The 18,050-nt window shown below is 38.6% G+C and overlaps 1 long non-coding RNA gene across 1 annotated transcript in view; it reads right to left on the bottom strand.

The window, feature by feature from the left end:
* LOC306821915 overlaps positions 1 to 17,618 on the bottom strand; it is a 92,347-nt gene extending 74,729 nt beyond the window's left edge. Inside the window, exon 1 of the long non-coding RNA XR_013778838.1 lies at positions 17,455 to 17,618. This is a non-coding gene — a long non-coding RNA (uncharacterized lncRNA). The remainder of the gene's footprint in view (positions 1 to 17,454) is intronic.
* Positions 17,619 to 18,050: the final 432 nt, after the last annotated feature.

The raw sequence follows: 18,050 nt of genomic DNA, 5'->3' as shown, positions 1-18,050 counted from the left end.
CAGAATTGCACCATCATGGTCTTTGGCAGGTTGAACTTCTTAAACTGCCGCAGGATGTACATCCTCTGCTGTCCTTTCTAGATGAGGGAAGTGATGTTCAGCGCCCACTTGAGGTCCTGGGTGATTGTGGTCCCCAGGAAGTGGAAAGACTCCACAGTAGACACCCAGGAGTCACAGATAGGGCTGGGGGCTGCTGTGTTTTTACGTCCACAACCATCTCCCACTGTCTTCAGAGCTCTAGATTGTTTTGGCTGCACCAGGTTACCAGATGGTCCGCTATGGAAGTAAATCTGTGCCATCGGATTTTGAATTCGAATTTTAGCACAGAATTTTTAACACTGATTTTTTTTTTTTTGACTCAAAATCAGACTTTGAATTTCAAAAGCCATTGAATTTTTAGCACTGATTTTTTTTTTGCCTATGATTTTCTTGTTAAATGTTAAAAAAATCTATGTAAAAGAAATTCAATGTCAAAAAAGTCAATGTCTCAAAAAATTCATTGTCAAAACTGTTTTAAAAATAGTACACTTCGATGGCCGATAATTTAACTATGTAACCAAACTACTTATTGTTTAGTAACATTCAGCTGTTTAAAACTTCATTTTTGTGCTGCTGGTTTGTAATGAGTCTGTCTTGTGTTTGTGATGACAGGATAGTAAGGCTGATGAAATTGTGCAGTCAGCCAGGTGCTTGTTGCATTTAATCAGTGTGTCTTTAATTAGATAATAATAATATTCTTATATTAATGTGGTAGTTCATGATTTTACACTCTTATTTTCTATGGGTCCTTTCCAGGTGTTTATGCCGAGAGCAGAGGGAAGAGGCACTCCTGCAGAAAATCTTGTTCCTGCCAAGAGACTTAAACCCCAAAAGAGCAGGAGCAAATCTTCCATATGCATGCAGGATGGGGCAGTAAGTTTTCTCATCTAGATGAAAGCAAAACACATGAAGAGGTAATAACAAGAAATTAGTTATTTAGGCTAGCTGTTTATTTGTTTATTTGTTTATTTAAAAGGATCCCCATTAGCTGACGCCAAGACGACAGCTAGTCTTCCTGGGGTCCAGTCCTGACATACAAAAAACATCAACAACAACAACACTTAGGCTATTAAAAATAAAGATAAAAACAATGAGATATAGAAAAGCAACATACATTTTCCTTGTGACATAACACAACCTTTCTCAATCAATAATCAAGATGGTATTATGGCTTTGAGAACAAATACAATCTTAGTCTCTTTTTAAAACCAGTTTTTCCCTTGATATTACGAATCTCAACTGGAAGATTGTTCCAAAGCCCAGTTGACCTGTAGGATACAGTCCTCTTCATAGCATTAGACTTAGGTAGAGGTAAAGTGATCTGTCGACTATTTGCCCCTCTTGTGTAATGTGAATGTGTATCTGAGCAGTAAAATATATTATCATAAAGAAATGTAGGAGTTTGAGTATTGATAATTCTGTGAAGGTATATTAATAAATTAGCAGATAGTCTATGCTTGACCATCAGCCAAGCAAGACGTTCATGCATTTCTACAGTATTAGTTCTTGCAGAACAACCAAGAACCAGTCTTGCAGCCTTGTTTTGAGCAACTTGCAATTTATATAGAAGAGAGTTCGATGCAGCTGCCCATACAACTGAACAGTAATCTAAATGACATAAAACCAAAGTACGAACAACACGACTAAGCAACTGTGAGTTGAGAAACGGTGCACATTTACGTGTTACAGCAACAGCTCTACCCATTTTGGCAACAACTTTGTTGATGTGATCAGACCACGACAATGTGCAGTCAAGCCAAAGTCCAAGAAGCTTCACCGTTTGTACTTGCTGTATAGTTTGACCATTTAGTCGTATAATCATTTTCGGATTATGTGATAATCTATACTTAGAACCAAATATGATACTCATTGTTTTTGATAGATTTAGAATAAGTTTATTTGTTTTGATCCAATTAAATAAGTTGCTAATCTCACCAGACAGTACCTGATTAAGCTCTGAACATGCAGGGGCTGCATAATAAAGAGTAGAATCATCTGCAAACATAGTCAATGTTGCCTTGCTGAGTACAAACGGCATATCATTAGTAAAAATTGAAAATAACAAAGGTCCAAGGCAGCTTCCTTGAGGTAGTCCACAGTCAAGGTACTTCCTACACGATAATTCACCATTAAAATAAACCCGTTGCGACCTCTCAGACAGATAGCTTGTAAACCACCAAATAGCAGAGGAAGTAAATCCATAACTAATAAGTTTATGAATCAAAATGTCATGGTCAATCACATCGAATGCAGCACTGAAGTCGAGTAATATTGTACCCACTAGCATTGAGTCATCAATTGATTTTAACCAGCTATCCAACATTTGTGTCATTGCAGTGCAGGTGGAATGACCAGACCTATAAGCATGTTGGAACTTTGAGGCTAAACCATTGTGAGAAAAGTAATCTTGCACTTGCTTGAATACAATCTTTTCCAATAATTTACTCAGGACAGGCAATATGCTAATAGGCCTACTATTCTGACCACAGAAAGTTAATTTTGCATCTTTAGGTAAAGGAATGATCTTGCCCTCCTTCCAAAGCTTCGGACACACACCACTAATGAGACATCTGTTAAATATATGACAAATTGGTTTACAAATATGTGCAGCTGAAAGTTTCAACAGCCTACTATCCAAGTTGTCAGTTCCAGCAGACCCCCCCACAGTCAAAGAGCACAGCAACATTTCCACCTGTACAGCATTAATCTGATAAAAATCAAATTTGCACTGTTTATCTTTCATAATAAATTTTCTTATCAGCTCATCGGAGTTGGAATCAACTGTACAATCCATTTTCTCTCTAAGTTTAGAAACCTTGATAACAAAGTAGTCATTGAAATAATTTGCGATCTGTGACGGTTTAGTCAAGTAAACTCCATTCAATTCAACAAAAGAAGAACAGGTAGATTTTCTTCCCATGATTTCATTGAGTACATTCCACATTCTTTTACTATCTGTACCACTATCAGCGATTCTTTTTTGAAAATACTTTTTCTTTTTCACTCTGTTCACCTTGGTTACTAGATTCCTTAAAGTACAATAAACTTTTTGGCCTCATCTCTGTGAGCCATCAAACCCTTTAATTCTCGATCAACCCAGGGAGCACCTTTGGCTTTAACAGTAAATTTCTTCAATGGAGCATGATTGTTGACTACTCTCATGTAAAGATCCATAAATAAGTTAAGGGAGGTATCCACGTCATCAATGGCGCATACTAAATCCCATTTAATATTATCCAGTTCCTTTAAAAAATTCTCCTCATTAAATGCCCTATAAGTTCTTTTCGTAATGATTTTAGGACAGGCTCTAGGTAGCTTTGTTCTTCTGGAGACAGCAACACAGTTGTGATCACTGAAGCCAACTGTTACCGAAACAGGTGATGAGCACAGATCAGGATTATTAGTATAAATATGATCAATACATTTTGATGTTAAAGATCCTGAACTATTACTCGAGATTCTTGTAGGTTGATTAATTATTTGAGATAAACCACAGGTGTCTGTCATAGATTTAAGTTTATTCTTAAGAGGACAATTTTCAGATAGCCAATCAATATTTAGATCACCCAGCCAGTATAGCTCCCTATTTTCCTCTGTCACTTTGTCTAGCATATTACATAAACCATTTAAGTACTCTATCCTGGCACTAGGTGGCCTATAACAACAGCCAACAACTATTGGTTTTAAATATGGAAGTTGTACCTGTAACCATAACACTTCAGCATCATCAACCATTAAGTCATGTCGAAGTTTCACAGGGAAATGATTACGTATGTAAATGGCCACACCACCACCAAACCTGTTTCGATCATGTCTATAAATTGAAAACCCCCCTATATCAACATCTGCATTGTCTATGAAGCTATCCAGATGGGTTTCCGAAACCGTAAGTATGTCTATTTTGTTTAGTTGCAGAAACAGAGAAAGATCATGAATTTTATTCCTCAGACTACATATATTAATATGTGCAAGGATTAAACCTTTGGGCAGTTTATTTATACTGGTCATATTAAATGACGGTAAATAAGTGAGACATCATAATAAAATTTAAAATCTATTTGAATATTTTGTACCGTAAGCTGTTTTGTCTTCATCCAATAGGCCTCAACATCACAGACGTGCATATTCACTCACAAAAAGATAAAATCGCATCTTGAGCTTAGGTCAGTGACTGACGTTGCTCAGACCTGGAGATGATGATCAGTTTATCGTACTTCAAGGTCGCTTTATCCCCTCTCTCTCTTGCAGCTTTCAGCTTCGGCCATAGCTCTTTCCTCCTCAGTTGCACAGCTTCAGAGAAATCTTCATTAATGTAGATCATAGTCCCCTTTAATTTCTTGGCAGAAGAAAGAATCAGCTCTCTGTCCTTGATACGAAGAAGTTTGACAACAATTTTTCTTGGCCTTCCATTCTCCTTGTATTGACCAAGTCTCTGGGCACGCTCAATGTCCATTTTTGTACCATCTAAACCCAAGTCTTTAGAAAGCATTTGACGTACCTTTTTCTCTGATTCACTCCAATTCTCTCCTTTCTCATCAGAAATGCCATCGATTAAAATGTTACATTTCCTGTTCTGGTTTTCAATGTAGTCCAGTTTATTGAACATTGCATCCAATTCCTGTTTGGACGTAGTTATGGTTCTCTCGAATGCCTTTATCTTTGCCTCAATCTCAGTGCATCCCATGTTATTCTCATCAAACTTTGCCTGGGAGAATTCCAAGCTGGTCTTAAGCTCCTGTACATCTCTGATAACACCATCCAATCTTTTGTTAGTTCCATCCATGAATAGCTGAATGAAACATTTGAAGTTGTCCTGTTGCTGCAGTAACATATCCTTATAGATCTCTCTCTGCTGATCCAGTAACTGGGAGAGTGCACTCGTTGTGACCAGAGCATCCTCATCGCAAGGGGATGTTTTTGCATTTTTAGGAGGCATGATTTCTCTTACCAGGATGTACCGGAAGTTGTTGCAAGTTGAAAATGTTGATGGTGACAGGTCTGTTTGTCTGAGGCCTAGTAGGCCCAAAAGCAAGGTATAAGGTATAAATAAAAAGCAATTTGAGTCCGTAACTCACTGGATTTGAGAGAACCAGAAAGGATTCAGTAGATATTAATTAGATTCTCAGAGGCCAGATTCTCAGAGGAAACTTCTGGCAGCCATGATCAGACTGTCCATTCTTATGGGTAAAGGATAAAATAAAAAGCTGTTGATGTGTATGTATTCTGAGGAATACAATACACAAGGATTTTCAAGTTTTTCATCCAGTGTGATGAATGCTATTTCTGATTTGAATGATCTCTCTGTAGAGAGGCAAACACATACATTTTTTTGCTCACAGTTATGTGATGCGCTCAAAGTTTTAGTTCCAAAATTGTGGGCTGTGAATGGTGGGTGGCTGCGATACAAATCTGCAGGTAGGCCAACACAGGTTTGTGTATTTGTGTTGCTCAGTCATGAAAGAGTACCGGAGTGGAGCATCGTCAATGCAGGCGAACAGAGTGATGAGTCAAAGCTGCACTACTGGAAGATCAAAGAAGCTTTGTGAAAAGGACAGTACCTCGGTTTCAGGCTGTGCTGCACAGTGTCAAAATGCTTATAGACGTAAATATTGGTTGTAGCTCAGCTTTCTGTAAAATACACCTGAGTCAGACTCTAGACTCTGGCAGACAAAGAGGTTACATTTGTCCTTTTCTGGATGATGCTGCGCTCGTCGTTAGAAAGATGGAATAAAGTTTGAAGTCAGTATGTTGCTTGAGTCAGTTGTGCAGAGTATAGTAACATTAGTTTCTATAGCAACATGTTCTGACATGCGAGAAAGTTTACACTTAGCGCTGCTCAGACAAGTAGCAACCTGAGCTAATGTAACAATATGCTGTTAGTATTATTATTAGTGCTGTCAGTAGATTAAAAAAATAATCTAATTAATGACTGAATTTTTAATTTTATTACTGTAATTAATCTCATTTTAATCTCATATCTGTTTAAGGTCCACACATAAAGAATTCAAATTTCACGTCATTACAAAATTGTGCACAACTAATAAAATGAATACACACTAAGAAGAGAAGATTTGAAATCCACATTATTATTAGTGATTGAATAAAACGTTTTTATTGAAAAGAAGATCTTTATATAATATGACATTGTTTTTTAATTTCTAATTCCTGTTTATTTCTGTCACGTTCCATCTGCATTAATAAGATTTCCTTCAGTGGCATTTTTTGATCTTCTTTCATTATTTTGTTCTTCAGTTAATTTAGATTGTATCGCTAATTTAATGTGTTCTTTTATACATTTGTCTCCGACAACCTTCACAGAAAAATGCTCCGCAATCAAGAGCAACTGCTCTTTGGAACATTTATCCAGGTATTCCTGAGATGGATTCAAATAAACAATTCAATTTCAGACACGTTTAATTGCAATTGCTATGGCAACAAACAACAAAAAACGAAATGTCAGCAACTCCTCAACCGAATGTGGATTTTTTCCCACTATCTGAATAGAAACCCAGCTACCTAAACTTTACCCTATTGCAGCTTCAGTGGTGAGTATTTATGCACTAGAGATTGCTGGTTCAGTTTGGTGACTAGCAAGCTAACATCCTCCATGAGACCACGGACATGCTCCAAAGCAAAAGCTTCACCCACATTCACCACATTACTAATTCATCCCCACACAACAAACCCATATGAGGAACGTTGCTTCAACATACCAGGGGAAAACACCACACTATATTACTGATGACGCAAGGGAAACAGTCAAGTGAAGCAGGCAGTCAAAACAATAAGCAGCCGACAAACAAACTCTCTCTAATTGACAAGGTAAGAGCAAACAATCTACAAAGCTTTCACACAATTCACTAATTTACCCTGCAATGTAATCCGGGTTTTGCAATCTTCTTTAAAAAAAAAACGAGCCGACAAAAGTTTTACCGCGAACCACGGAACAACAGACCAGTGCATGTGCAGCATGCGCTCCACATTTATGCACACAGTATCCACAAATGTTTGAAGCACAAACTTACCAAAACCGTAAGTAAACAAATATGACGGTCAATTTGAACGTTTTACTATGAAATTGAGCCAAAACAATGCTCCAACGAACCAACAAATCAACGTTCAACCAAGTACCAATTATCAAACAAATACAAATCAAATTTCCTCACCCAAGTCACGTCACGAAAGACAAAAAGATGGACGAGCCCCAAATTTGTCGTAACCTGGCACAAGAGCCATGACAAATACGATCCACGGCCACAGTTTGACAACAACCATTTATCAGTGCACTGCCAACAATAACCCTGCACAAACAAAACAGGCAACTTCTGTCAACGTGTTGTGTGCAGGAGAGAGAGAGCGAGATCCACCCAGGGGTCTGGCTTTTATGCCCTGAGAGCAGCCGGCCCAGGTACTCCAGATTGCGCCCGTCAATACTTCTGACAATGGGGAAACAAACAGTTAATAGTGTGTACCATTTATACACTACAGCAGTGACCGTCACAATTGTGATGTCTTTTTATTCCTAAATCATGCAGCCATTAACTCTGTATGATTACATAAATCACCAAGCAAGGGAATGGTCCTAAATAAATTATAGCGACTAGGTGGCAGTAAGAGTTAGTACAGAAATTAAATTGAGTGCCAAACACTAAGAACACCATCCTTGTCTCAGGTTAACTGAATATTCAAGAGTCAAATTGGATAATGTGAATTCATAGCTTCCATATGACCGCACACTCTTACGGAGCCCGCCACCTGGAGTGCAAGAAAGGCTCTCTACCACTGTACGCTACTGAGAAGTTACTGGTCTCATTTGCCCCCTACATGTTTTTATCTGTTTTATTTTACATTTTTCAAATTAAAGAAAGTTGTCCTTAAATGGGATACACTTACCGACATGGAGAAACGCCTGAGATCTGCTTCTATAGAATTTAATCCAACAACAAAACAGAGAGGACTTTTGTGAATTAATGCAGTTAGACTGCGCCCCTGTGAAGGGAAACATCGTACTTCTCCTCATCCTGACATCAAATAAAGTGTTGACTTAATCTAAATATTCCTGCCGTTAACTCAGATTACTGGCCCAGAACAGTAACATGGAAAGCTTACTATGCACTGTTAGAATATTAGGCCTTTTTTAACTTCTACTCAAGTGTTGTTGAATAAATCAGATAAGGTTTTATCACCCAGTATAGAAGAATGTTTTGACATGCACAGCATAAAGGATTTTAGTTTAATGCTTACATTTACACCTGAAACTTTATTAAAATGTTCTACTTTAGGTTTGTGTGTTGTAATTTAATTGTCTGACGTTTCAGTACATAAAGGCGTTTGTGTAAAGAGGGCTTGCACGAGTGATTGCACATTCCAACATGTGTTTGATGTGGCCCTTCACAGTTAATCACTCACCCATTGTTATATAGGTTTAGTGAGCCTTGATAGTTAATCACCTAAATGGTCTACTCCTTAAAAATAATTGGTTACTAGACTAGATGTCAGGTCAGGAAACAGGCCAGGTAGAAAGTGTCTTCCCCAACAGATTGGAGAAAGGATGCGGGAGTTTGATGCACCAAGGAGAGATGGGGAACCACACACAGATGCATAATTTGGAAAGCTGTCCCAATCAGAGGAAGGGAACCGCACATTCTCGAATGCATTATTTGGTTAGCTATTCTCTGTCTATTGAATGAAAGGGTTCAGGGAAAAATAGTCGGGGTTCAGACTTCACGAACTGACCCAGTATATGTCTCTTGTCAGGGACACGTAGTGTTTAAACCCAGAGACTCTGTAAATTGTATTCTTGATTCATCAGGTTAATAAATTGTTAACCTGAAAGAGACGCCTCCAGTCATTACTCTCATCCCATCAAAATAATGCGCGAGATTCGAGGTAATTATTTAAAGGAGTCAGATTTCTATTTACAACATTTCGGAAAAGGATAAAATAGCCGACTTATCAAACAGCACATACTATCGCTGTACTAACTAGCTGATGTAAGCCTATAAGCACTCACCGATGCTTGAGTGATGAGGAATTTCTTGCCCTTCACGACTCAAACAGTGGCATTATTGACCCAGAATGATCAGAAATACTTATAGCTGCCTGTATGTTTGTAGACTTTTATCTTATAGTGATGTAAGGGAGAGGGAATTCTGATATTTAGGGATTCTCCAAATATCAGCAGTATCACCGAAGTGACGTTCTGTTGTTACTATGAAAAGAGTGACTAATGACTTTAAGAGAAATGTGTTGAAATTGTCCTAACAAATGACTCTTAGTTCTGTTTTTTCTAATGTCATAATTACGCTCAAGATATGTTTTAATGAAAGCTCAACAAAGAGGCGTTAAGACACTTAACGTCCAACAACCAGACTCACTCAGCTGACAGTCAATCACCAGTTAACATGGTAACTCTTTTAACCGTAACACCGACACAAACACAGACAACCTATGACGTTTCTAGTGATAGATTGTCAGTTAGGTCATTTATAGGAGCTGTTAAATTAAAAGCCTGTGCTGCAGTTGTTCAGTCTTTTGAACATTGGCATTTATTTTCCTGAGCATGTGCCCTCCAGGCTTTCATGCTGTTGAAATCACTGAAAGCTATGTAAAGTAAAAAAAAAAAAAGAAAAAAAAAAAAAAAGGATAAAACAAAAATGTAATAATCACAGGAGTAGTTATAGGTGAAGCCAACTTAAATGTCCGATGTTTTCATGGTAATGCCATGATGGTCTTTGCTGAGTCCATGCTAGGACCTAGTACAGTAATGTAGACAGACAGACAGACAGACAGACAGACAGACAGACAGATACTTTATTGATCCCGAGGGAAATTCAAGGCATCCAGTAGCAGTATACAGACAGGCAGGACACAAGACATTAGTTACAATACACACCCGCTGTCCCCCCTCCCCTCTGTATACAATAATCCCCCAAACAAGATTTAGCAGCCCCTATGTGACTAAGAGTAAACATAATTATATGTTAAACCTGTGCAGTTAGCATTAGCAATTAGACTTAAAACTTATATAGCATAATGTACATAACCTGTGAGGAGAGAAAAACATGTGTTGGTTAAGAGAGACCTGTAAACAGTTAAAGAGCCTTAGAAACAAAGTGCTGACCTTCTAGAAACTAGTTAGATGTGCATGTACAGAGGTGTTTGAGCTTATGCCAGAGGTGTGAGTACAGTCGTTAAACAGTCAATGCAGGAATGTAAATGTAGTACTGTAATGAGACCCCCGACAAGGGTGGATTTGTAACTCCGTCACGGGTGCAGGCAGAAAACCGGGAGGAGGACCCAAGTGCAGAAAAAAAATAAAAAAGATTGATTCAAACAAAAGGAAAAAAACAAAACTTACTTCAATAATAAATCCAGAATTCCAAAAAACCACAAGGAGAACCTTCAGGCATACAGGCCTAAAGACAGTTCGGGAGGACGGCCCGGAGGCCGACCAAACACGGCAGATAGTTCAAACAGGCGGCCCAGAGGCCGACCAGACACGGCAGATAGTTCAGGTGGGCGGCCAAGTGACCGGCCAGCGAAGGGCAGGACCTCCGCCAAGAGCCCAGGAGACAGCAGAACTACCAACGAGGGGTCAGGAGCCAGCCGGACCACCGATGAGGGAACATCAGGTATTGTCGTCCGCCAGACCATAGAGGGGACGTCGTCAGGCGTCAGCCGGACCGCAGAGGAGACATCGACTTGACGCCGACGGCGCTCAGCAGTAACGGGGACAGGAAGCAGGTTACGCTCTGCCGAAACTGACGGCAGACGGCACCTTGCAGGAACGGGACCAGGAAACAGACAGCGCTCTGCCGAAGCTGGTGGCAGATGGTGCTCTGTAGGAATGGGGTCAGGAGGCAGACAGCGCTCTGCAGGAACGGGGACAGGAGGCAGACGGCGCTCTGCAGAAACTGCTACAGGAGGCAGACGGCGCTCTGCAGGAACCGGGACAGGAAGCAGACGGCGCTCTGAAAGAATGGGAACAGGAGGCAGACGGCGCTCCGCAGAAACGGGGACAGGAAGCAGAGAGTGCTCTGCAGGACCAGGAAGCAGGGGCTCTAATGCACCAGGAGGCCGAAGCCTGGACTGAGGCTTGAGCTGTATATTGGGCCGAGGCTAGGGTTGAGGCCTTGGTTCAGGCTTTAGTTGAGGCCTGAGCCCCGTTTCCACCGAGCAGTCAGGCTTGGTTTGTCTCGGTACGGCGCACATTTTGCAGCGTTTCCATAGATTAATCCCGGCAAAGATTCCCAAACAACCGATCCGTACTATCCCACTTTTTGGGACCCTTCCGTTGGGGTGCCAAGAATGTCGAGCCAACCCGAAAAGGTGGAGCTAAACACTGCAGTCTGTTGATTGGTTGAAAGAATAGTCAGTTTCCGTGTTATGGCGGCAAACAAAACTCTGACGTCTTTAAACCATACACAGCTGATTGTTTACGTATGTATTTCTCTTCGCGGCACACAGCCTTCTCTGAAACAAAGCTTGATTGAGTTCTTGTAATAAAGAGTCACATGCCAATGAAATGGATGAACTGCTGGATGTCTTCCAGCGTTGGATTTGTTTGTGTAGCGTTTTTCTCCTTTGTTGAATTTGTTAGTTAGCAGTTAGCTGCTATCATGTGACGCTATTTACATAACAGTTATCGGCATCCAGCTTACGCGCCGCCGTGCAGAAAAAAAGATTTATTGAAACAGAAGGAAAAAACCAAAACTTACTTAAATAATAAATCCAGAACTCCAAAAACCACAAGGAGAAAAAAACAAAGTAAATCCAGGGAGTGGAGGAAACAAACGACAGGCGAAGACTGACACTCATGACAAACTCCAGACTACAAACAACACTGCAAACAACAATGAACTGACACAGAGGGTAACCAAGACAGAGACTAAATAGACATGGGGTAATGAGACACAGGTGAGATTAATCAGGGTAATCAACAAGGCAGGAAACACAAGGAATACAGAACACAAGACCAGAACACTTGAGGACAAGTACAAATAAAAACCAAACACAACACAACTTAAACAAGATATTACAAAATAAAACAGGAAACACTTAAAACTAGACTAAGATATATTAAACACCAAACTAAGAACCTTAAAACACAAGTAACACAGGAAACAAACTTACAGGCAACATAGAAGGACACAAGGGAAACACCCTAAAGACTAGGCACCTAGACCTCTGTCCCTCAGTTTCAGATGTCAGGCTTATAAAGACGCAATATGTCTAAAATGTGACATTCAGTCATTCAGATGTTGGTTTGACAAATGTGGATGCAAATTTCCCCCGAGAAAGAAGCACACCAGAGCAGCTTCTCCGTATAGTGCCTAAGATAACAAGAAGGATTACGCAGTGATCACTGCAGCATCTTGTATTTTCTCTCGCAAGAAAACCAACGGTCAACATTTCACAACTGTGTCCTCCCGCCCCCGAATTTATATTAACTTCCTCCATCTCACGGTAGCTAAAACAAGTGTGAGTTCAGCTTGCGAAGTTAAGCAAGACGAACATCAAGTCGTAAACATTCAGATAAATCCTGAGCTTATCCAGTCTAAAATATTTATTTCTGTTCCCTCTGGAGATTTCCCTCTGTCACAATGGCACTACTGTACATCCCAGAGATTCACTGAAAAAACGCAGCAAACAGTAAAACAAGGTGCAGATCAAGAATAAAATGAACCAGAATTAATGTACATTACTAGCATCGAAGTTGCCGTTCTTGTTGAAGTCACAAGGCGGCAAGCTTAAAATGCAACAGCTGTTCATTTACAGGGAGATTGAAGTCGCATTTCCTAAAGCTACTGTACATTCAAATATATGCAAGTTGTTCAGCATGAGACTGACAATTCTTGTATTTAAAAATGTTCTAATGTAGTGATTTAATTTGGCAGTGCTCCAAAAGACACCCCTTCATTGTGGAAGGAATCACATCATTGCAGTGCACAGAGACACAGAGGTTGAAGTACTTTTCTGCTTTGTGTTATTGTAAAAAATATGGATTTTTTTTTTCCTTCCTTAGCTTAAAGGGATACTTCACCCATTTACATGAAGCTGTGTATCATTAGAAACATGGTAGTAGTGTTGAATGGTCATGAATCCAACCCTCATTTTGCCCTGAGATGAGAAAAATGTGTTTTTCTTTGCTTGAAAGTTTTCTTCATGTGATGCAAAAAGCGTCGTATTGCATCACATGAAGAAAACGTCCAGGCAAAGAAAAACATATTTTTCTCGTCTCAGGGCAAAATGAGGGCTGGATTCACGACCATTCAACACTACTACCATGTTTCTAATGATAAACAGCTTCATGCAAATGGGTGAAGTATCCCTTTAAGGACAATAGTTTTATTTTTAGCTTGAGGTTAAATCCAATTTGAACAGTAGAAATTGTGTCTTGTTTTGAATGAATGTCTTTATTTTATATCTATATTTAGAATTTTGAATTTCAGTAGAATTGTGAAAACATTTATTTGTTTGGACTTTTAAAACATTTCCAGTACCATCTCAAGATATGAAACAAAAGAGGGGGAAGAACACCTTAGATGTTCTGCTGTATTGTTTTTCTAGACTTTTATTTGAGTTTAAAAAACTGCAATTTCCATGTTTCCTGATATGCAAAATATATTCAGTATGCTGCATTTGATTTCAGACTGACAGCAAAAGTTGAGAAAAGAAAAGGTGTAGTGAAAATACACTCATCCACTGTTGTTAGCATTACTCTTTTTGTTTAAACTTAATGGATAATTGTCATCCTAATTGGTCTCCCAGCCCTACATTGTTGAGAAGTCGAAACATTCAATGCGAAAAGACACAAAAGTTGAAGTACTTTTTCAGTTTCTCAATCTGTGAGAGAGGTTTGAATTAGACTGAGATAATCCCCTTCTCAAAGATAAATTAAAAATTATAGTAAGAATTGTACATTAACTGAGCACCTTCTGTGCGCCGACGAAAAAAGCATAAGCTGCGCCACTGATGGTGCACAAGCCATAACGTAAGCTGGAAACAATACCAAGTGTGGAAAAACTCAAAAAAAAAAATGTGACAAATGTCAGAATGTACTGTGTGAGCTGCACTTAAAAGGGGGAAATTAGGCTATCTGCAATGACTGTGCCACCCACAGTCCACAAGCGCCAGTGAAAGTGTTATGCACGGTTTAAGAGTAACTAGATTTTTTAATGTATCAGGTATTGTAACATCTGTAACAGTTGTCAGCAGAATCACCTCGTCTTTAGCCTTTTGCCGACAAAAAAAGTCCAAGGCAGTTTTTCAAAATCATGAATATTACTATTTGGTAAGAGACTATAAATACATACCATTATGAGACAGACAGAGAGAGAGAGAGATCTCTCAACTTCCTGCTCTGATAATTTTTTTTGAATAATTGAGAACCACTGCATTAAAGACACAAAGTGCAGCACAGACATCAAAAGAGGACTGACATACATTAATCTCAGGAAAAATCAAAGTACGATCAAAATCCCTCTTTTCATCTGCCCCTTGTCATGCTTTGTGCAAAAATATAAAGTTCTGAGTTTTGATAAGTTCTATGTAAAAATGTAATGAAGGGGTAAATGCAGCTAATATGTCAAAAAGATACAGCTGCTGAACCCTATTAACCCAAATATTAATAGGGTATTTAAATGTGTTCACAAATATTGAAGGCTCTTGTAAAAAAGAGTGCCATTCCACTCAGGACTTAGAGTCCCCACATTATAGGGATGAGAAACTGATTACATTTTACCCGAGGCCTTTACTACGAAGTGAGTTCAACATATCCAGGGTCTCTTTGGGTGATCTGGCTTCAATAACCCTAACATAAGAGATCGTGCTTAACAGTCCTATGATGCTGGTTATCAACCTGATAAGTCAACCCAGGTTGCCGACAGCGTGTTCACATCAAAGGGCAGAGCTAACTTCATTTAACCAATCACCCCATCTGCCGTCAGCAGGTCGTCATATCTATAAACATTATATTTAGAAAAACTACAAACTATATTAACAATATAAATGTGTTAAGACAAACAGGCTCCCAAAGACTAAAGTTACATAGCTGCAGCAATAAATGCAGGAAGGACAAAAGAAAATAAAAAAAGGAAAATCTGTGAGCATTAACGGTGAAAACTACAGCTTATTATATTTATCCCATCATTAGTTGACCTTCGAACTGACTATAATAACTCATTTCTTCTCCGAACTGAAAGTGTTGCTCTGACTCTTTCATGTAGTGAGTATAACAGTTTGAGAAGTTATATTTAAACTGCAGCTCTGACGATCACAAACAGAGCAGCATGGAGACATTAAACGTTCATATGAAAAAACAATTCAAAGTCAAAATAAAATATTCGTAATTGTGCCCATTCAACTGAAATGTTCCAGTACTTTTTTCAGTCTCTGTTGAAGGATATCTATGAAAAATAATCATTAACTTAACACACTATAGCTAATATAAAATCATGCGGGACTCCTGAAGTGTCCTCCCCTCTTGATCAGCTCGGGAGCTCCATGATCAAAGGATGTGATTGGTCAGTGGGTGGAGATTTTAACAGTTTGATCTTTTATCTCTAGCATAACCTGCTCCGGAGCAGGTTAGGTGTGCAGAGTGGTGATATACCTAGGTAAGAAGTAAACAACCCTCGTAGGACTGAAAACCCAGGGTTAACCCTGAAGTTACCTCACTAAGCTCAAATGCTGCCTCGAAGTATAGGCCCCAGTAGAGCCTCACCTAAAAAAAATAAAAACAAAACTTAAGCCCCACCATGAAGACGCCAAACTAGAAACAAGGACATGCTTGGCCTTTAGGGACTATGCTTCTGTACTGAAATTTATTCCAATTGTTTACATCCAACCACCCATCCAGCAGTTTAATCAGTTGTTGGACAGAGATAGTACAGCTCCTTTGTTTTTAATGACAAATGTTGGAGCAGTCTATGATTGTATAGCAGTATCCAACATCAGAATGACAAAGTTGTTTGTTGTGTTTTTGCTCATTTTTGCTTGTTGAAGGCCTATCCCTTTACTTTTGTGAAAAAACTTTTTTTTCCCTTTCTCCTCAGATAATAACTAATCCAGATCAAAGAGAGAAAAGGGCGAACTGTTAAAGCAGTTTACATTATGTTAATGTTCAAATATTTTCTAGTCAACAGCTCTGTTGAAATGTATTCTATAAGATAAACATAGTTCTTACCTGAATGCATGTACAAATACATTTGATAAGGCATTTTGGTGGAAGAAGTAAATTGTTATAGCATTATAATGTTCCTTTGTACAAAGGCAGTTAAAGCCTGGTATTAAGTAATATAACAAAACGTTTTTCTTGTTCAGTTCACTGGGCTCAATCTTATCTCTGTATGTGTTGTGATTATTTTTCATCTGCATTAGCCAACCATGCAGAATATAATGTTTGTAACTAATTTGGTCAATTTACTCTCTATAAAAACAACAGCAATAGTCCAACATCATAATTGTCCACTATAATAAACAGACATCTTTAACTAGTATAATAAGTATAATCCTGCTACTTCAGCCAATTTGCATTCAACAAAATGTCCAAATGGCATGACACATCTTACTGTATCATATCCTATAAAACTAGTTGTGGAAATACTGACAAATAATTGTAATTGTCTAACTATAAATTAGAGTAGGTCTAATTCAACAAATTATTATAGCAACTGTTAATAAAAAAAAATGAAACAATCATGCAAACACCTACTCCATATGTAGACTATTTTGAGCAGCATAAACAAGTCAGAAGTTTAAAAAAGCACTATTAAATCTCCAGTTCTATGAGGAAACCACAAGGGAAAAGTTGTTTTTCTGGTCTTAATTCAGAAAAATCACAGCGCTTCAATTTATTTTTCATCGTATGACGATGTTTAACGTTTACCATTCTATCCTTAACAGATGGCATTGTAATGACAGCAACGCATGTTAGACTCAGCAATGTAAAAAATAAAATAAAAACTTTCAAAACTAGTTAGTTGTAGCATATTCATAAGCATTAAACAGAGATACCAACCAGTCCATTAGTAGTCTTACAATACAGGAATTCTCCGGTTTTTTTATTTTCTAAAAATCAACACTTATTAAGTGCAGCTGCAGGAGGAAGCCTTTACAGATATGAAAACAAAGCCAATGTGAACACTGCTTACGTAAAACTAACCAGTATTCAAAATGATTTACAACAAACTGGAGGACGCGGACAGTAGCCTACCGATTCTTATTTACTGAACGAGCCCAAGCACGCACGCTTCTGTACCGAACATGCGCTAGACAACAAATCCTAAAGAGCCTACACACCAACGTTTTTTTCCACTTGCTTTCGGAATTTGTTGCGCGGTTGGTGGCTGGGATTAGGCATGAGGACGACAACAAAAAAACTTAGCTACAAGTAGAAGGAAAGAATCTTACCGAGGCATCAGAAACAGCCGATTATGGAGTTCCGCACTCGCTGACACACAGCCTGCCCTGTAAGAAAGGCAGAACTATTTTATAAACGTACTAGTTATTAGTTTTAAGACACCAAGGAAATAATAAAAAGGCAAGAATCCCTGATTTGGATATTGTTGTTTTCATGTTCCATTCCCATGACGTCATATCCACCTGCTGGGTAAATAACGTTCATTGCGTTTAAATTCCTACCGAGAAATATCACAGTCAAAAGGAAAAAAACAGTGGCACTTCGACCGTCGTTTCTACTGTGAAATGTAACGATATATAACGTTAGTTTTACCTTAAAGTCTGACAGTAGAGGGGATGTGTTATTTCTAAACTGAATAATTACAACTGAGGCTTATACAATTCTATTAATCCAGGAAATTCTTCTGTCCTTTTTTAGGTCAATTGTACATTTTCCAAAGCGTCACTACAAAATATAAGGGGTGGGGATAGGCTATGATGTTATGAATCTACTGTAGGTTTAAACTAGAACATGTTTTTTAAGGGATAACTGAAGCGTTCTTATACATTTGTTTTGTGGGTTTCTTGAATCATGATATTGAAATGTA

Source organism: Symphodus melops, assembly GCF_947650265.1.
Source record: "Symphodus melops genome assembly, chromosome: 4".
NCBI classification, from domain to species: Eukaryota; Metazoa; Chordata; class Actinopteri; order Labriformes; family Labridae; genus Symphodus; species Symphodus melops.
Note: the sequence above shows the minus strand (reverse complement) of the source record. Positions and strands in the feature narration are given on the sequence as shown.